At 40.7% G+C, this 22,311-nt stretch overlaps 1 pseudogene; it reads left to right on the top strand.

Annotated features, from left to right (window-relative positions):
• Positions 1–22,311, top strand: part of LOC100476287 — a 35,738-nt pseudogene that overhangs the window by 608 nt on the left and 12,819 nt on the right.

The following is a 22,311-nucleotide window of genomic DNA, read 5'->3' as shown; positions in this document are numbered from 1 at the left end:
ATACTCGCTCACATATCTGGGTGGCGTCCGAAGATTCACAAGGGTCCGAGCCCTAAACGGAACCATCCTGAGCAATAGAAAAACTAAGCAAAACAAAAACCTGGAATCGTGACAACGTGATTTATCCTCTGGGAAAGCAAACCCAACCACTCTTCTTTAAACGCATTCTAAGCATCAGATCCTTGGGGTCTATTTATTCCTCTGGAACTTCTTTTCTTAAAACTAACTGTATGTTTGGGGGGCCTGGTTAGCACAGTGGTTAAGCGTTTGCCTTTGGCTCAGGGCGTGATCCCTGTGTTATGGGATCGAGCCCCACATCGGGCTCCTCCACTGTGAGCCTGCTTCTTCCTCTCCCACTCCCCCTGCTTGTGTTCCCTCTCTCGCTGGCTGTCTCTATCTCTGTTGAATTAAAAAAAAAAAAAAAGTAACTGTATGTTTGCCTTAAAATGACAGATGGCTTTCCCACCACGTTTCTGCCATTATTTATACTAGCAGATTGCATCCGAATTGACTGTGAACCGATGTATTTTGTCTTCCATTTATTATAATTCCCATCCTGAGTTGATCGAGTGGGAGAAAAATAGAAGACAAGTGTCTACTCGTGTACTCTCGGCGGGAGGATTCCATTCGTAAGAATACTTTCCAGGGCACAAAACTTGGTTACTCTCCTGTCCCCAGTATGTCCATTAAAACCCTTCTTTTAGAACAATGCTGGGAGGCACACGGCCTGGGAAAGGGCGTAAGACTTTGAAGACTGGGTGTCTCACAATGCAGAGAATCTTAGACAACCCCTAATACGCCCACCTTCCCCAGCTTGTGCACAAGCAGCCCACTTCCCTGAGCCACCGAAGTGAGAGGTGGAAAGTTCTCTGCCTTCGTCTACGGGCTCTCAGACGGGCTTCTCTGAGTGTAACTTTTGAGGGGATCCCGGCCCTGGGGGTTAGACAGATTCCTTCATTTTTGTCTTGCCCTGCCCTTCAGAGAATACGCGTGGAGGATGTTTCCTGGCTTATCACTGTGGTGGGCGTGGAAAAACAGATTTTAGTAATCTGGCATTTAGAAATCATACCGATTTATACTTTTATTGGATGTCGGTGTCAGAGCACCTGTCAGCGCGTATCGTTGACGTGAGGTTGCAGTTTGGGTTGAGAGGCAGGAACCACATGAATGGAGGCGGGGCTCGCTGCCACACTCCATGGTGGCCGCGCCTTACCTTCGGAGCAAACGAAAGGCCTGAATCAGATGCTGGGCTGAGCGCTGCCAGTGAGCAGCATAAGACAAATCAGAGTGACACCTTAATAGGGTCTCTTGCTTTAGATGATTTGAAAACTCACACTAGTATTTCTTTTTAAAATCCATCGAACTATGGCACTTGTGACTGTTGACTTAGTTGTTTATTCTCTCATGTACACGCCTCCTTTTCCCACCTGCATCTCTTCTTTGGTCTCAGACTCCAGCTGTGTAGCTCTGGCCGCCTACTGAATAGCTCCACCGGCTGTCACATAAACATTGCTCATTTAACTGGTCCAGAATTAAATGCCTTTTTTTTCTTTTCTTCTTTTTTCCCCATCACGACAAATGACAGCATCACACACCCAGGTGTTTACGCTACCTACCTAGGAATCATCCTGTATTCTTCCTCTTAACCCTTCATATAAATCTATTAGCAAGCCTGATCTATTCCCCTCCCCAATTGCCCCCTGAAATCTCTCCATTCCTTTGCAGCAGATGCAAAGAAGGATGTGAATAGTGATAATACCAGGGATCGATTGTCCCTTACCAATTTAGCATCCTGTAAGTAACCTGGGATTCATACACAGCTCAGGGAAAAAGGAGAGCTTAAAACCTTAACTGGAATTTAACTAACTTATTCTAAGACATATGACAAAACAAAGGTTCAGAAATGGGTCTCACTTTAAAAATTAATTAAAGTTGTCGAGATGGGGGTGCCTGGGTGGCTCAGTGGGTTGAGTGTCTGCCTTCAGCTCGGGTCATGATCCCAGGGTTCTGGGATCAAGCCCTGTGTCAGGCTGCTTGCTTAGCGGGGAGCCTGCTTCTCTCTTTGCCTGCTGCTCCCCCTGCTTGTGCCCTGTCTCTCTCTCTGACAAATAAATAAATAAAATCTTAAAAAAAATAAAATCAAAAAAATGAAGTTATCGAGATGATGGTCATAGCTCATGCTCACCAGGGTCTGAGTTCGTCCATCACTCCCTGAATTCTCACTGTGTCCTGGATTCCAGGGCTAGAGGAAGATACTGACACATAAACATTTAACCCTTTAAAAAGTAGAATGAGTGGCTCAGTTGGTTAAGCCTCTGCCTTCAGCTCTGGTTATGATCCCGGGGTCCTGGGATCGAGCCCTGGCTTGGGTTCCCTGATCAGCAGAGAGCCTGCTTCTCCCTCTCCCACTCCCCCTGCTGCGCATGCACTCTCTCTCTGTCAAATAAATAATAGGGAAAAAAAGAATGAAAAAGAGGGGCTGCAAAGAACTGCCAGCACATGCTGAGGGGCTCCCAGTGAAGCCCTGAAAGCCATCTGGGTGGGTGTGGTGAGAATCACAGGGGCTGTGGCTAGTAAAAAGAGGAAAAGTCAAGCCAGAGCCCAAGAGAGATAGCATCAAGCTAAAAATAGGTTGCTTAATTTTTTCAAAATACATATACTGAGCATTTGCTGTGTCTTCTGAAAATATCAAAATAAAGCAAACACTATCTTACTCAAGAACAAACAATTTAAGACTGGCTAGCCAGGCCATAACTCCGGACGACAGAGAGGGTCAAGGTGGTTTCGTGACTCCCAATGGCTGGCATTTGCTCCTCAACCTCTATTCTAAAGAGAGTCATTGAAGGTTTCTGATAATTTCTCTATTGGTTTTAATTTATAAGAGTAGCAGTGCTGATGAGGCTGGTATATAATTTGGGCAAGCTACTACCAGGCACACATTGCACCTTGATTATGTCCTTATGGACTGAACAGCTAAATTATTCATTACTGTAGCAATTAATTGTCAGACATAGAGTTGGGAAGTTTGTTCTGGTCAATAGAAATTTTTATTTAAGCATCTGTGTATAAAGATGTATTAATGACCAATTAAAGTGTTCTAAAAGATAACACACAATTGAGAGTAAAATTTACAGTGTGTAAAGATTCCTAGGTACAATTTTATCTTGGTTTTTTAAAAAAAAATCCCTTCTTGAGTATAACCTGTAACAATAATTCACTGAGAAACTTTTATTTTATATTCACGACTCATCTTTGGCCTCAGAGCTCTAGTTAGCTTAGCACTAAATGGCTTTGAAATGGACTTTTCTCTAGCCTTTGATTGTCTCTCTGATTCAAAGGTGGTCTGCTTTCCTTTGTCACTTCTATCCTTTCATCCCCAAGTGTCTCCTAAGAGCAGAAAGTAGAAGTTAAGCAGGTCTGATCTGTGAGGACATGGAACAATTATCTTTTTTTTCTAACTTGTGTCCTTTACAAATAACTTGTAAGTTGATCTCAGTGTCCCCCTCTCATATCAGTAGCTCCTCTCTTTGGAATCCTTCTCCAGGAACCATCCCACTCACAGACTTCTTTGACATGGATTGTTACTGGTCTAGTAGAGATCTGTGGGCAAGGGCTGTGGGGAAGCCTGGGGAATCTTTGACTTCTATTGCCCTGGAGATGGCAGCCAAGAGCACTGACCTAGGGGGACAAGGAAAAGAAAAGTCTCCAATGACGAGTAAGGGCTCAGGTCGCATCTATGAGTGATGCCCACAGTCAAAAGCAAAACCCAAATCTGTCTTCACTGAAACTGGCAAACCTGAAAACATGCCAGAATCAAGACAGGAGGAAAGAACAAGAATGAAAGCAAATAGAATAGTTGGGCTTGATCTCAGGACTCCGAGATCATGACCCAAGCCAAAATCAAGAGTTGGTTTGCTTAACTGACTGAGCCACCCAGGTGCCCCCAAAATGAAACATTTTTTAATGCCTTTTCACTCTGATCAAGTATGTTCAAGCCAGGGTCTATTCAATATAGACCTTGTAAGCTCATTAAGTTAGCAGCCCACACATTTTACCTGAACACTGAATAACTAAATGAATAAATTGTTTCATTATTACTAGGGCATTGTCTTGACATAACTTTTTCTCTGTCCCTGAAGTAACTTGATCACTGAATAATAGCAATATTAGCAATTGGCCTTATAATAGAAATTGTATGTTGAGTTACTACTATTGTCCAGAAGTTATGCACATTAGCTCAGGAAACAGATTCAAAGAATTTAAATGACTTCCCAGGGTCACACAATGAAAGAGTCAGATTCCTTCTCTGTCACTACTTCAGACCTTCTCTAAAAGAAGCCACACTGATAGCTCTTTGGTGTAAGAATTATTTAATTCTGTGATCACAAGATACCCATGCAAAAAGAACCAGCATTGAATTCCTTTTGGCAGATAGAGACAATGTGGCCTGAGATAATGCATCTTTTTTAAAAATTGCTTTTCCATAAACTGTCATAAGAGAAAATCAAAAGCTAGGAGAGAATTTAGGCTTTCAAGAAAAAGTACAAAGTAGATGACATTTTTGATGTTTTACATTTAACTAGTTCCTTCCAGTGATCAGTTTACCCTGGAATATTAAAAAGGTATATTATGAATTATTAACTATGAAAGAGTTAATGGGGACAAATAAAATTTTGCATCGAGCAAATAGTCTATGGTTTTAAAAGCATCACATGTAATACTTGCACTGGACCTGGGGATACATTGGCAATCTAATAGATCTTGTGTGAAAACTGAAGATTTTTACCTAAAGAGGACAAATTCCGGATCCAGTTACATGGTGAATCACCAAGGATTTGCCAGGAGGTCAAAGTGAGAAGGTTAAAACTTCATTGGCAGTAGCTTCTGTGGAACCCAAATAAATTATGTTTTTTTTTTAATTTGAAACTGTCTTTATTTATTTTCACACTTGATTGAGAATTCAGCTGGGTATAGAAAATTGGGTAAAAATAATTCCCATTTTAAAAGCATTTCTTCATTGTTTTATTAATTCCAGCACCACTACTGAGAAGTCAGAGGACATCCGAACTTCTGATTTTCCCCCTTCTCTGGAAACTTTTAGGATACACTTGTTACCCATGATGTTCTTTTTTTTTTAAATAATAATATTTTTTATTATATTGTGTTAGTCACCATACAGTACATCCCTAGTGTTTGATGTAAAGTTCCATGATTCATTACTTGCAAAGCCTGTACTTGGGTATTACTTTCCCTGTCTACACCAAAACTTTCACCTTACCAGAGCAGATAAACCTCAGTGCTACTTCTAAATACCTCTGCCTCCACATCCTTCTCATGATACAAGTCTCTTATTCTAGGTGTTGAAGAGAAAACAAAATGACAAAGAGACTAGGAGGATATAAAGGGATTTCTCCAGATGTGCCTCCAACTAAACAATGCCAGACACACAGAATGTTTAAGGTCATTGAACTTTTCCAAAAGTGAGCGGAGTCAAACCCCAGTTTCACACCTCATAACTCTGATAGAAATGCTGATTTTATAAACATAACACAACACACAGGGAGAGGTACTAAAGGATTGTCAAAGGTAAAATAATAAGCGAGAACAACAATGAACATGGCTGAAATCCCGATCATCTGCGTTATTACACTAAGAATTCCTATCACATTCTAAACACTTGCGAGGTACAGACACAACGCTAAGCCCCCCAGGCATTCTATCATTTGGTGTGCTGCTAGATTCACACAGGAAGTGCCAATATTGTGCTGTGCAGATTGAGGCATGGAGTATTTATGGAACATGCTCAGGGTCAAATAGTAAAGCCGGGATTCAGACCTTAGCAGTTTGTTTAGAATTTCTGCTCTTAGCTATTGAGTGAAAGATATCATACTCTTGGGGATATTAAAGTAAGAGCTCTAAATATTTCTTACAGCACAGACAGGCACAGAATTCCCATCCTGTAACCAATTTGGGTCACATTTATTTAGTGGTAAATATGGCAATAGGTGGCTTTCTTTCTCTTCCCTGGAGACAATCTAACCTAGAATAAGGAAGAAATACAATTGTCTAGAAGGGTTATGAAGCTAGCAACATTTTTGGCTGGATCCCATGAAACCCTTCGATTCCTTTCCTTGGTCCTCACGAAAGCCAACTCAGTGCTTTTTCTCCAGAAGAATAGCTAAGAGAGCAAACTTGGGAGAAGAGAAGTTCCCGGCGTTCCAGATGGTATATTCCTAGAGAAGGAGATATAGAAAAACTCCACCCCTTATCACCTAATGAAGAAAAATGAAGGAATCCAGCATCAAGAAACAACCTCACACAATTCAAACATCAGTTTGCCAGGACCGTGGTATTCTCTGAAAAAAGTTGTCAGAATCTCAGGGAGGAGAGAAATTCCAAAGAGGCATTGCGCCAACATAATTAGCGGTGCTCCCATGGCAGATTGCCTTTGGATTTCTAGTCATGAACCAAGGGGCCAGGAAAGCAGGACTGATCCAGCAATCATCCCCTCTCAATATGTTTGCACCTTGATACCAGTCTCTGGAGAACACGGGGCTGCCGCCAGCCTCACTCATCACACAGAATTAGTGGGTATGTGAGTGCTATGGCGCTCGGCACAGCAGTCACTGAGCAAGAAGATTTATTGCTCTATTTGACAGTCTGTTATTCACTAACTGAGCATGACACATCTGGGATTTAAAATCATCAACTTGACATCTAACAGGAGAAACAACCTTTGGGAGGAGGACAGAGGTGGGGGGAGAAAGCAAAGGAAAGAGGCAATTTTCAGGATAGATTTCCCATTTCCCCGCTGACCCTGATTGTTGGTCCAGCTTGAGGTCATCGCCAGACTGCAGGGATGAGGCAGGTGAATGGAGGACCTTCCTCTGGGTGATATAATGAAACTGCATGTCCCTGCAAGGAAAGGCACTTTGGGTCCTCGCAGGGGAGGGACATCTTCCCTGATAGCATTAAGCAAGCCTTTGTTTTTATCTTATAGGAAAGCATGTTCCATGAGGAACACAGAAGGGCTCCCCTCCACCTCTCTCTCCTTCTGCAGGTGAAGCACAGCCTCACTGCTGGGAGAGAATGAGCATTACTGCTTGACGTCACCCTTTCAGCATGGGGCCCCGGCTGGCAAGATGTCCCCTCACCCCTTTTCCATGCCTTGGCCATACCCCATCCATAGGATGGGCTGAGCTGGGCCCAGGCACCGTCTTCAATCCTCTGCATAGCCCCCTGGCATGAAAATAAAGGTGAAGACAAAAATATTTTCTTGCCCAATATAAAGCTGAGATTTCATCTGCAGCATTTCTGCAAGCTCCACCTTTGTCATGAAAAAAGAGAGTAGGGCTCACTAATGATTGGAGACATAATTTATTTAATCTTCATGGATCCATTGGGAGCCATGGATCAGAGGCCCATGAATAAAAATGGCAAGTTTGCTCAGAGCATTCAAGGCAGTTAAGACAATTTGTTTAGCCTGCTGCTAAGCGCTCCAAGGACTTATCTATCCTGGGTGAAAAAAGCATGCTCACATCCCCATTAAAAGCACCTAATCTCTATGCTTATATTCTAGTAAGTAGATATAAGATGAAATAAAAGTTTTAATGCCTGATTTCTGCCCCTTTTGGCTTCCATATGTTACTACTTTATTCATTTATTCCCTTTCCATCTGTCTTCTTTCTTTCTCTCTGTGCTTCTCTATCTCCGTTTCTGTCTCTGTCTCTCCCCAACTCTCCTATCTTTTCCACTCCACACCCACCCACCCCCAACCCCAGCTCAGCAAGTTGAGGAGATGAATAAGGCAGTGAGACCATAAGCAGAGCTCTGATTCACATTTCCTCTTAATGCCTTCTCCAAAGCTGTAAAATAAAGGAGTATCAACAGCAATGAAGAAGGAAAAATGAAGTTCTAGGGAGAATTTCTCGATTTTCCACTAAACATTTTTTAAGTTGAATTGTGACTTAAATTTGACCTTACAGAAGAGGACATGGTCTCTGCCAAAAACAGAGACGAATATGACTCTCTTTTTGATCATTTTTTGAGTTGATTGGGAATAGAAATATTTAAAAGATTGCAAGCACATTAATCAGCATATAAACTCTTAGATGTTATATATGAAGTAAATGATTTAATCAAATTAAGAGCAGGAAAAGTTGGCAGTAGGGGAAAAATCAGAGATTTTCCAACTGAGAGCCAAAAGCAAATGGGAATGAATGAATTGGCAATTGTCAGAAGAAAACTACTTAAGACACCTGCGTGGAAGAAGTCACACATCAACAGAGAATGACAGAGAGCTCTGGAGGCTCCTCATATCAGAAAGTTTCTCCTGTCCCTTCCTTTCCTCTCCTGGGACTGTGGTTTTATAATAATATGGCTGAAGCTCATGAGGACTTTTAAGACCTTGTCATCATCGGTAATTATATTTCCTGTATTAATTAAGCTCTGCTCTGTACTCTTACATCAGAGAGATTATAAGGGGAAAAATCCAAGGAGCTTCCTCTTCGCATATGGTATATTTCTAAGAGTCCTGAGAGGGGAACGCCAAGTGACAATAATGGCTGAAAGCAAGTTGTCTGGGTTAGGTCCTGATGGAAGTTTCCTGAAGCAAGTGTTACCCACTTTTCCTGGGATATAAGTCATCAACGGGTCAAGTGCTGGACCTGACAAGGCACCCTTAGGTTGGCTAGGCATGGGTACTTAAGTCTGTAGGGTATCTGGGAACTTTGGGTCATAGTTTATTTTTTTTAAAGATTTTTTATTTATTTATTTGACAGAGATAGAGACAGCCAGCGAGAGAGGGAACACAAGCAGGGGGAGTGGGAGAGGAAGAAGCAGACTTCCAGTGGAGGAGCCTGATGTAGGGCTTGATCCCAGAATGCTGGGATCACGCCCTAAGCCGAAGGCAGACGCTTAACGACTGAGCCACCCAGGCGCCCCTGGGTCATAGTTTAGAGCTCAAAGTGAGCCCTCAAGTGATGATACAGGGACAGCCAGATTCCAGGTGGGCAGGAACTTTGGGAACTGAAACAGTGGGTCTCCAGGCTCAGTGTGGCTCTTACCCTCACTAGTTTTGTCTTCCCCACTTGGATCCAGTATCTTATTCTGAGCCTCAAGAGGTTTTGCTAATCATGCAATTCTGTGTCTCCTGGGAAATAAGATGGTTCTCCAAGTACTCAGAAGTGCCACCAAGGGAACCAGACTTCTGTTGTCCCCACTGGCATCCCCAGAGGAACAACCCAGTCCTCCTCATCCTCTTCCTCCCGTGTGGCAATGTTCCCTTCCCATGAGCAGATAAAGAAGTCTGCCCTGAGACCAGCAGTCTGCCTGAATGCTTTCTTGTGGAGGCCTACTCTCCAGTGAGATGATTCTCACAGCACCTGATTCCTTCTGCCCTGGTAAGGCTCCCGATCCTGATTAACTCTGCACACGTGCATTTGTTTGCTGGGCCTGCCAGGGCAAAGTATCACAGACTGGTGGTGTAAACCACAGAGATTAATTTTCTCACAATTCTGGATGCTAGAAGACCAAAATCAAGGTATCTGCCAGTTTAGTTTCTTCTGAGGCCTCTCTCCCTAACTTGCAGGTGTCCCCTTTCCCTATGTCCTTACATGGTTATCCCTCTATCTGTGTTGTTGGTGTTTTAATCTTCTCTCCTTCTAAAAACACTAGTCAGGCTGGCTGAGGGCCCACCCAAGTGGACTCATTTTAATTTAATTACCCCGTTAAATGCCCTATCTCCAAATATAGTCACATTCTGGCGTGCTGGGGATTAGGGTGTCAACATATGAATTTGGGGGAGGAACAGAACTCACCCCACGACACCATGTTTGCTCACAGGGACTGACTGCACTTCTGTCCCTGCTATGCTGGGTGACTGGAGCTCTGCAGCTCTACCTCAGAAGACAGACTTTGAATGTGATCTCTGTTTCTCCCACGTCACTCTTGCCTTATTTTTAGGCAAAAAGTTTACAGATTCTCTCACTTAATTGGACCACTGATGCTCTGGCCGTTTTCACATATTCGTCAAGGACTTTGACTCTTTCCATTGTCCTGGGTAAATTCAACAGCCATGTATGCAATCCATCTAAAAACCAGTTCCCCATTTCCTCTATCTCCACAACTGCAAGGACTCATCTGTCCTTCCTTTCACAGCTAAACATCTTGAGTAAGGAATTCATTTGTGCTGTTTCCACAAACCTCCTCCCATTCAGTCCTGAACACAAAACAACCCGGCTTATGCTCCATCACCCTTTCTCCCAATACCTCTGTATTTCTAATCTATGAATATTTCATATTTGAAGAGGTCCTCCAATTGTCCCAACCTAAGCCACATGCCCATTCCTGGACCACAACTATAAATTGCATCTGCCCCAAACAGCAGCCTCTCCCTTCTTTTGGATACTTACTTTTCTTCTAGTCACGTGGCTCTGGTGGGCTGCCAACTGGGTGTGGATACTATTACAGTTTGGAAGGATACATCAGAATTTATCAACTAAAAAAGGCAGGAAAGAAAGGGAGGTATAATAGAAAATACAAAATAATAGTAATAATGCTAATAATTATAATTTGTGTTAACACGTCAGGTACTGGATCAGGCACTGTACTAAGGTTTTAAATAGATTAACTTATTTAATCCTCCCATAGCCATGTGAGATAGATGTAACTATCTTTCCCACTATATAGATGAGAAAACCAAGGTGCTGAGAGGTAAAGAATATTTTCTAATGTCTCCCAGCTAGTACCAGGGAGGGCTAGGATTTGGACCAGGCAAACTGGTCCAAAGATGCTCATTCTTCTAATCACCACATTACACAGCCTCATTATTGTTATGTGTATTTCTTGGGAGTCAACAAGAGTCCCAAGGTAGTATGCACAGGGAGAAGAAAAGATCAACCTGGGTCTTCCTTAACTTGGACATAAGACCTTTCCAGGTCCATCATCCCTCATTAGCCACTTAGAACTCCTCTCAACAGTGTGTAGGAATCTTCTAGGTGCTGTCAGTGGGGCTGTCTCAGGCTCTCTGTCTAGACGCAGTGTTTCTACTGCTATAGTACCATGACCATGTGGAGGGATTCTGGGAGGCATGCCGTCTTGGGCTCTTCAGATCTCTGAAACAGAGACTATCTTCACCTCACGATGGAACGTGGCCTGTCTAGAACAGAGTTCATGGTTTTCTATTAAGAAGGCTCACCATAGTCTCAATCTTGCTTTCTCACTCTGCCTCTCTCTCTCCTCCAATCCTAAAGATCTCCCATCTCTTCTAGAATGAGAAGACTCATGATCATATCACCTACCTTTTATTAACCTATTATTTGTGGCAAAAATTTTACATCCTGGCCCTGTATGTCCTTAGATTTTATGTCTCCAAGTCCTTTTCTTGCATACATTTAACTCTGCCATGAGTTACAAAAATTCTCTTGGAAACTCAAAAGCTGGCAGTCGATGCTTTACTTTCTCTTTCCATTTTGCCACAATATTACCTCAAGAGAAAGGAGTAAAAAAACACCTTCAACAGTGGTAGGAGATGGCAATGGGGAGGGTAAAGTTAGTAAGGAAATCCTGAGAAAATCAATACACTAATATTTCAAAATTAATTTTTTAAAAGATTTTATTTATTTATTCGACAGAGATAGAGACAGCCAGTGAAAGAGGGAACACAAGCAGGGGGAGTGGGAGAGGAAGAAGCAGGCTCATAGCAGAGGAGCCTGATGTGGGGCTCGATCCCAGAATGCCGGGATCATGCCCTGAGCCGAAGGCAGACGCTTAACTGCTGTGCCACCCAGGCGCCCCTCAAAATTAATTTCTAATCACAAATGCATCATTTTATTCATGCTTTACATCGTCTATTAACTAATCCTCAAAGATTCTTTGATTCTTCTAGATTCATACAATGAAAGGAAAACATTCCAAGCCATGTCTCTCTGAACCTATTTTCTTTACACAAGTGGACAGCAGTCCAATTTGTTGGATTGATGCCAACGATTACAAAAGGTACCATGAAGCTCTGGCTTCTCCCCGGGGGCTTGGAAGAAGTTTTTATGTGAATAAATAAATATTCACATACTTTCCTTCCCTGACTGCCCCCCACCGAAGTTTGAAGTATCATATAAATAATTCTAAAACGTGCTAAAAATAAGTGGGTATGTAAATCAAAGTAAAGGGAAAATAGATATAGAAAATAAGATAAAGCCAAGGGTAGGATTATTATATAAAATAGAATTTCATGAGCTTCGATGCAACTGCTAGATCTGGCTTCTCAACTGGGCTGGAACAAGAACAGGTGAAGTGCTCATGGTCTTTTTAGCCATCCTTATTGAAATGCTGGATCAGATTAATGTGGACTAAATTCATAATCAGAACTGACAAGGGACTCATTATAAAGGAATTATGCTGGGAGAAAATTATAAACAGTATAGAAGAGGCGGGCCCTTGGTGGGTTGTGGACATGTTATGACATGCAAACTCAAAGATGGGAGGGAAAGACATTCTAACTGTACTTGAGCAAAATCTTGAGAACACCAAAAGCATCTGCTTCACCTTGTTCTGGATGTGATCATTATTACGTGTGCTCGATGCGGGAGACATGGAACTGGTGTAACTGGATGCAGCTATTATAAGAGATCTAAGCAGACACTCCAAATGGGGAGAGGGTGCCAAGGACCCAATCCAAAAGGGTGTCCTAGGGAAGCCTTATGAGTGAAAGTGTTGCCTTTCAGAAGTCACATGTTCTTCATGGTTTTGAATAGTCCTTGCAAGAAAGAAATGAGCCATCTTGGTAAATAATTTTTTGCCTGGTTTAATTACACTGCATTCCTCTCCTGCAGGGCTCTTAAAACAAAATAGTGGGTCATGAGATTGGAGGACCTGGGAAAGGTGGGAAAAGCCTGTAATGGAGCAGGAGGCCATTATTTCAGGTATTGCAAATTTACTAATTTTTTTCCATTATGATATGTTAGTGACCATACAGTACATCATTAGTTTTTTTTTTTGTTGTTGTTGTTAGATTTTATTTATTTATTTGACAGAGATAGAGACAGCCAGCAAGAGAGGGAACACAAGCAGGGGGAGCGGGAGGAAGAAGCAGGCTCATAGCGGAGGAGCCTGATGTGGGTCTCGATCCCATAACGCCGGGATCACACCCTGAGCCGAAGGCAGACTCTTAACCGCTGTGCCACCCAGGCGCCCCAGTACATCATTAGTTTTTGATGTGGTGTTCCATGAGCAAATTTACTAATTTTATAGGCGAGTAGTTCTTGGGCCAGGGCCTAGCTGACTGATGTAAAAAAAGGAAAAAAAATCAGAGAATTATTTACACATAATTTACGCATAATTTATTGAGAGCAATAAAAATATTAAAACTTTTCTGTCTAAGACAGACGTTTTTGTCATCCCAGACATTCATGCAAGGTGACCACAGTGTCAATCCGAAAAGGAAACGAGTGCCACCTAACCCGATGCAGTTTCAGGCATTTCGGAGCATGGGGATGGTTACTCAGAGACAGGGGGAGATGCTCAGAAACTCACCTGTTGCGCAACTCCGCGTCAGCTGAGTGAGTAGACTGAGAGATTGAGACAGCCTGTGATGACTCGAGCGGAGCGCTATTTTGCTTCCAAAGAGAACATAGATCTTTTATTTCTAGGATGGAATGTTTTTAAATATAAATCTGACACATAATAATCGAAAAAAATTTTTTTAATGCAAAAAAATATTAAAAAGAAGAGCCTAGAGATCTTTTTTTTAAAGCTAAGATTTAAGCATATCTCTCTGTGGTTGTTATGTATTTGTTTTTACTTATCTGAGACTATCCTGCATATACCGATTTTTACCCTTATTTTTTATCTCACATTTTATAAAAGCATTTTTCTATGTCACTTAAGCTTCCCTGGCAACATTTTACTGACTACATAGTATTTTGCCATGTGAGTATGCCATAATTTATTTAATCATAAACTTTTCCCATTTTTCACTATGTATATAATATCTTAATGAATAGCTCTTACACACACATTTTCTTTTTTTTTAACTTTTTTTTTTGTGTGAGAATGCCTAAGATCTACTCTTTCAAGTATACAACACAGTATTATTAGCTATAGTCTTCATGCTGTAATTAGATCCCCAGAACTTATTCATCTTGTAAATGTAAGTTTGTACCCATCGAACAACATCTCCACACTTCCCCCCATTCACCAGTACCTGGTAACGACCATCTACTCTCTATATACAGTCAACTTTTTTTTTTTTTTTTTAAGATTCAACATATAATTGATACCATACAACATCTGTTTTTCTCTGCTGGGCTTATTACACTTAGCATAATGTTTTCCACTTCCATCCATGTTATCAGAAATAGCAGGATTTCCTTTTTATGGCTGAATAATATTCCGCTGCATATGTTATATATATAATATCTAGCATTTTCTTTATCCATTCATCTGTTAACGGACACGTAGGTTGTTTCTGTATCTAGGCTGTTGTGAATAATGCTGCAACGATATAGGAGTGCAAATATTTCTTCAAGATACTGATTTCATTTCCTTTAGTTATATAGCCAGAAGTGGCCTCACTGTGTCATATGGTAATTCTGTTTTTCATTTTTTGAGAAACCTCCATACTGTTTTCCATAATGTTTCACCAATTTATGTTCCCACCAACAGTGCACAAGAGTTCCCTTTTTCTCGACATCCTCACCAATATATCTTCTCTCTTGTCTTTTTGGTAATAGACATCCTAACAAGTGAGAGGTGATATCTCATTATGATTTTGAATGGCATCTCCCTGATGATTAGTGATGTTACGCACCTTTTCAGGTACCTACTGTCTATTTGTACGTCTTTGAAAACCTGTTTGTTTAGTTCCTTTGCCCACTGTATTTCGTTTGCGTATTTTTAATTGGATTATTTGCTTTTTGTTGTTGCTGTTATTGAGTTGTATGAATTTCTTATATATTTTAGATATAAACTCCTTACCAGATGCATGGTTTGCAAATATTTTTTCCCATTCCCTAGGTTGCCTTTTCAATTTATTATTTCTTTTGCTGTGCAGAAATTTTACATGTAATGTAGCTCTACTTGTTTAGTTTTGCCTTTTTTCCTTCTACTTTTTCAAAAAAAATCACTGTCAAGACCACTGTCAGGGACCTTTTTCCCTCTATTTACTTCTAGGAGTTTTACGATTTGAGGTCTTACGTTTAAGTCTTTAATCCGCTTCAAGTTAATTTTTGTGAATGGTGTTCATACACATTTTCTGAAATTTATGATGATTGCCTTCAATTAGATTCATTACAGTCAAATAAATAGACCAAGTGAAATGAACTATAAAGTTCTTGATTCACATTGTCATATCGTGTTCTAGATTAAAAGGATGAATCAACTTAATCAATTTTTAAGAAGTCTCTTTTACAAAACTGAGCTCCCTGGGCCAAAAATTATAGTTCTTCTCTGATGTAATAAGGTACTAAGAGTTGAAAGTACATTGGTTTAGAAAGTCTGAGGTCCTTTCCAGGGTAAGATAATACCAGTGGTTACTTCTCTATAAATGGATGTCCTCCTTTCCTAGCTGAGAGTGTAAAACCATAAAGACAGAAAATCTTGATCATGTGCCTACCCTCCTTGCCTAATGCAGACCTCTCCAATGACTGAGCTTTTTCTTTATGTTTACTTTTAATTATGTGTGTGATATATTCCATAAATTACAGATACGAGTGATAGATCTATGTCACCAAATCCCCCAGCCTCCACTCAAAGGGTCCTTTTTCCTTAAACTATAGAAATCATTCTATTATTTCTTTTATATATTTTTTTTCTGTTCTCTTTTTTAAAATGCACACTAGGTAAAACCACTGGATCCATTCTACTCATCTTTCCATATTTCTTTCACATGATCCATTTCTTTGATCTCGTCCAGAGTATTGGAAAGTACACTTCATCTCAGTGTTGACTCATTAATTGAGCTATTTCCGTTCCGCTCTTTAGCTCCTCTCTCAGCAGTTACTTTCAACCATCAGATATTTAATTTCTGAACTATCTAGCTGGTTTTTTAAGTATACTAAATATACTCACATCTACTTTGGGGGTTGTAATCATACTTATTCTAATATCTAGTTTGGTTTGCCTGGCTGCCTACTAATTATCTGCTGAGCTGGGCACTGCTCTTACCTGGTGTAGGTTTTATTCAAGCCCTTGGTGAAACTTAGTTGGATATTCATCTTGGTATCTGGACCTGGTAGTACTTTCACAAATGCTGTATCTACTAATCTACATTATCATTTATTCCAGCCAGCCTCTGGTGCTTTGAGTGGAAGGGTTGAATGTGCTACCAGTTGGGCTGCCCTCAATAGTTAGTCTTCTTGATGTAGGGGCTTCTTATCATCTTGGGCTCCGCCCCCACTTCATCCCTCTAGCACAGGTATCCAAAACCCTTGATTCTACTTGCAGAAGGCATCTCCTTTGCTTCCTTCTTGAAACAAGCAGGGAAGGAAAGACGGGCCAGTTTGCCCAGTTGCCTATATCATAACACCCCACCAGCCACCTGAGGGTCCCCTTCATCTCCGCATATGTGCCAAGTCCAAGCTTGGAATCCCCTCAATGCTGCTCTTACCTTGTGGGCTAATCTCTCCATATCTCTTTTCTGGTCTTTGGTTTTCTTCTTAAATCCAACTTTATTTTCTATTTTCCCATTTTTATGGCGTTTTCAGAATTTCTGATCCACCTAAGACATCACTTCTTGTTTCCCGGATTTGTTAGATTTTCTAAATCCTATTATTTTTAGAGCTTCAGGAGGAAAAAGGAGGCTGGAGCTTATGCTTAATTTAAGCTTTTGATCTAATCACAAATGATCTTTATTGAATAATTTGACAAAATGTAGTGTTTCTAAGGTTTTTTTTTATAAAAGCGGCAGAATGATATTATCTAGTAACCTATAAAATATTTCAGGAAGGCAGGTGGGTCTCACCCTCACTGTATTAAAGAAGAATTGGAGGTGCAGAGTGATGGCTGCTGTAAGGCGCTTAGCCGTGATAATGACCAGCATTTACATAGGGCCTTACAGCTGACCCTCACAATCTTTTAGGTAATTTATTATTAGTTACAAAATTGAAAAAACTGAGACTCAGAGGACAGATAACTTGTACATGGCTTCCAAGGGGGTAGGTGACACAGCACTGCCTCAAATCAGCTCTTCTGATCCCCGTTCTGTGTCCCCCACCCCCACCAGTTGTTTCCCGAGCTAAGTACTGTGGCCAAGCTCTGGGTTGCCCACCCAAAGCTCACCAATCCCTTGCTTGGAGACTCAGCGGGTATCCACAGCAAAAGACAATCAGACGCTTTGCATAAATCCTTTTTTAAAATACATGTCTTACAGGCAGGTGGCCGCATTCGGATTGACGCACCCACTCCCAATTAATGTCTAGGAAGCATCAAGCTTTAAATCTTCCTCTTGTTTCTAATCGCCTCTAGCCACACTTTGGAGAGAGATGATCCCACCAGCTTAGCTCCGATTGTGAATGAGCATAAAACCTCCCCCAGCTTTTGTACTCATCACTGGCAAACTGCTAGACTCATTGAAAAGGGAAGTACTTTGTTTCTGAGTTCAGTCCACTCATAGGCCAGCACAAGAATGTGGCACATAGAGCAAAAACATTGTTTTGCACTGTCAGTGTATCTGTCTCCACATTTCCTACCCCTTTAGGATGGTGCTGGGTTAGATTCTGATAGTTTCCATGGTTTTTGTAACTTACAGTGCTGTGTACAATGTCATTATGCAGTGCACTATTAAAATTATTTAGCACATTTTAGCATGGAAACACTTGGGCTTGCTGTGGCAATTACACTGATGCTTCTCCCGACATAACTGTGGTTTCTCAGTCTTAACTGCACATGGGGAGAGAGCTTTCAAACACACCGATGCCTGGGTTTCCTTCTCTCTGATGGAATTCTTCCAGGGTTTGGCTGGACATAAGGGTTTTTAAAAAGCTGCCTAGGTGATTCTAATGGGCAGTCAAGGTTTCTAGAGTAAGTCAGGGTCTTAGGTGGTAAACAAAAAATACCGTACCCACTCTTTTGAAGAAGACAACTACCCAATCAGTTTAGATAGGTAGAGGTAGACGATAGATTAGAGGGATGGGTAGATAGATAGGCAGACAGACAGATAGATAAGTAGGTAATGGGTGGATAGCTTTTTTTTTTTTTTTCTAATTGTGGTAAATGTCATAGAGGAAAAGAACAGAACGCTATGAGATCAAATAATAGGAGTGTTGGTAATCTACTTTGGATTGACTCTTATAAGGAAAGACCTTTCTGGGGTGTTGGCATTTCAGTGAAGATGACATAAGACAAGCACTAATTAGGTAAAGAGGAGGAAGGAAGTGTATCCCAGGTGCTGGATAGAATAGCCTTTTTTTTTTAAATTTATAGAAGAATATTTTTAGGAAAGATATTGAACTTCAGTAAGAAGACTTTCAATAATACATTTACGCAATAAATGTATTTAGAAAAGCATTCTTTGGTGATGAAACTCTGCTTGTATTAAATCTCTGATTCATTATACATCTGATTACCAATGATATTATGAGTAACAGTTTCTTTAGGTGAGGCAACCATGAGAGAAGCAGACTCCCTGCTGAGGGCAGAGTACGGAGACATGGGGCTTGATTCCAGGACCCAGAGATCATGACCTGAGCCAAATTTAAGAGTCAGCTGCTTATCCAACTGAGCCACCCAGGCACCCCTGTAACTTCTTATTTTTAATAGAGTTAACCCAACGTTAACATTACCTGCCTTACTTCTACTTTCAAGAGAAAAAAAACAAAGATACATCATCTCTTGATGCTCTATTCCAGAAATTCACAACTCTATATTCATACAAAACTCTAATCCTTATAATCACCTCCCTGAACTAGAGAAACCGAGGCAGAAATAGATGAGAAGTTTAGTCCAGGGTTGGGCAAACAGAGAGTTACCCTAACCTCTATGCCAGCTTGATTAATAGTAATGATTCCTTGCAGCATTGTTGAGAAGGGTTCTGAGGCACAGTACGGTGTAAAGTCTCATGACTGATTATTGATGTCTGCCGTGAGTGTGAGAGGAAGCACATGTGTTCCATACTTTGTTTCTTTAGATTAGCCTATTATGATTTAATTTGATTCAGGACCTGCATTGAGATTTCTTTACCACGCTGTCTTCTTAACTATAGATGTGTGTTCTCTAAGGGATAAAAATAAACAAAACACAAAAGCCACCACACTGCTGTGTTAATATCAGAATCATACATACATATGGTTGATTCATACTAAAAGTATTATTTGTGTATTAACTTTAGCACAAGGGATTTTTACATATCACAAACTCCCTGCTAGAATATTGCTTTAAGACATAGGCTTGTGTGTGTGTGCACATGTCCTTGAAGATAAAGGTGGTAAAGGAAACCCTGATCCCCTTTAAAGGATTAATTTTTTTTAATGGTGAATTATTTACTCTTTTTAACTAACATCAGCGTAGGACGGCAGACCAGTAACACTACCAGATATGTCAAAACCCAGTATAATTATTCTCAACTACATTTTAAAATGTATCCCATTTCTTCAGGATATTAGATTCATTTTTAATAAAGAGGAATATATGGAATATAATAATTTTAAATATCCTTTCAACATTCTAGTGTATCTCAAGTTTATTTGAATATTATCTGAGCTTTTGTTCTAAGTGTGACTTAGTATCAACATGGGCTGAAGAGGTAAGGAGCACTAGGTGTGAAACTCTGAAATGCCTGGAATCCTCCTTGACACACAGCTTTTAAGGGAGGTTTAACTTCACAGTTACAATTTATTTTACCTCAGAATCCCGGTACTGGGTTGTCATTCTTTGTACTTTTTAAAAAATTTCAGTCATATGATGAGAATAATAAAATTGGCTTTACCTCATAGAGATACCATGAAACGAAAAAACAAAACCAAAAAATACTTTAAATCATACTGTAATACTTTGAAAGCAAATAGGGAAGTGGAGTGGGTCATCTTTAACAATGAAATAGAAAATTTAATTATACTACACTGAAAGTACTTACCCAATTTTGATGCCGACTCTTTTCACATACTTTCACCCCCTACTTCCAAATGTGAGGAAAATACCTAGTGTTTTTAAAGTTTTTAATTGGTACTTCACTGACTCGCTTCGGGACCCTGCTTCCTCACATCTCCCCTCCCCCTTCCCAAGACGCTGGCATTGACACCGGTGCGTGGACAGCCACAGCAGCCCAACTCTGCTTCACCCGATCACATTTCCACTCAACCACAGTGCAGCAGAGGAGACAGTTGTCTGGAAAGTATTTTCATCTCTCAATTTGCCTCCCTCTTCCAGAAAAGACAGAAAATGGATATGCAGATGGGTTAAAGAACATCTCCCCAGGCAGGAAAGGATGGAAACCATTTGCATAGAATAGCATCTGGAGTCCCAGGGCACGCAAATGCTTCCAGGGGAAAGACAGCTTTCCACATCCATTGATGTTTCCTAACGAAGGGGAGAAAGGGAACAAGGGAGGAGAGAAAAGGAGCAGGGGACTCCCTTTGTATCTGTGTCCAATATGGTTTCTTTTGATTTTTCATTCTCCATAGTCAAGGGCTCCCTAGGGGTTCTCATCTGTTACCAGGCTCGGCCGTACCTGCCTGCCTGTGTGAAAGTGGCTCAGCTGCTACCCTGGCTGAGGCTAACACATCACATCTATCTCCCTGGCATCCACTGAGCTTTCGGGCCACGAGGATCAAGCCCCACACAGAGCACAAAGGCAGGTCTGTGTAGAAAGAGTCGACCTTCTTTATTGTCCGATTCTCTTTGTGTGGATGCTGGAGGTCAGCGCTCCCTCCACATTCCTGCCTAAACCATGAGAGAGAAGGAGAGAGAGTGTAAGTACAGTAAGCTCTCCCTGGATTTTCATTGGGGTGAAAACATAGGATTATTCATGGATTCACCATTTTCCCCACCATTTCCATCCCAACATAAAACCCAGGACATCAATAGAACTGACATTTTTTGATACCAGTGTTTCTATCTGGAGACCAGATAGAATATTTGGAATTTTGGTGAAAGGAATTAATAATAGAGAAGTAGGGCTTGTTTCAGATTTAAACTAGCATCCACTGACCTCAGAAAAGAAGACAGAAAAAAAGTATCCTATTATCATCTTATTCACCATCATTGTCCTTCTTTTCACCACTTAAAAATCTATTTTAGAAAGCACATGATTGTTGACTAATGGTCAGAGGAGAGATACACACAGGAGATAGGGCTCTCTTAGTAGGTCAAAATGATCTTAATCAATGATAGAGAAGAAATTGAAATATTTAAAAATTAGGTGGGGAACGTTTTAAAGTTTGAGGGTATAATTTTTATTCATTAAAAGGAAGACAAAATTTCAATGAAGGGCATTTAATAAACATTGGGAGTTTAAATCCAGATGTGAAACTCATTCTTAAATCTCTGTTTTCTGTCAAGAGTTTGGTTAATAAAACCCTGTTTTCTGTCAAGAGTTTGGTTAATAAAGACCATTATGGCCCATTATGGCCCATTATGGCCCACAGGTCCTGATCTTTGATCTTAGGCTTAAGGGAAAGCCCTTCTCTTTTTTTTCTCCAAAGTGTTGTTCTAAAGTTTAAAAAAGAAAATTTTCTACGCTTAAAATCTCTTCTTTCCTGAACCTGTGCAACTTGTACTTTGTGAAAGGAACTTTCCCCTTCAGAGTTAGAAATGACAAACTATTGCTTCAGTCTGCATTGTCTATAACATTCCTTATGCTACTGACTCATTCACATTTTTTTCTCCAGTTAAAAAATGTCAAATTTCAATCCCAGAAAGCCAACATTTATCATTGTGCCCTGACGTATATTTTGGCCACACGTCATGAAAGCCAACCTTTTCTACTTGGGCTGCATCTTTAATACTTTGTTAAATATTTCCCCCCACACCTATTTCCTGTCTGCCTGACTCCCCTATCATTCTTTCTCTGAGAAGACTCAGAAAATGGGCAATCCAAAAAAAAAAAAAAAAAAAAAAAAAAGCACTGCTGTTCCATTCGTTCCGCCCTGCCCCCATAAAAAGCTAATATTTTCAGGTTGACTGAAAGTTTAACTTTGTTATTTTTTTTATTTTTCAAGAAAATTCAGCGTGACGTGGCACGTGTTAGTGCCCTCTTCCTTAACAAATTACATGTTTTTTTGACCTAAGCTAAAAGCTGTGCAAATCTCCCTTGTCTGTGTTTTCATTGTGTATGGATTTCCCTGGTACAGCCTCAGACACGTCCATGGTGGGACAGTGAAA

This window comes from Ailuropoda melanoleuca, chromosome 10 (assembly GCF_002007445.2).
Source record: "Ailuropoda melanoleuca isolate Jingjing chromosome 10, ASM200744v2, whole genome shotgun sequence".
Classification (NCBI taxonomy): domain Eukaryota; kingdom Metazoa; phylum Chordata; class Mammalia; order Carnivora; family Ursidae; genus Ailuropoda; species Ailuropoda melanoleuca.
This window is presented reverse-complemented; position numbering and strand designations above follow the sequence as displayed.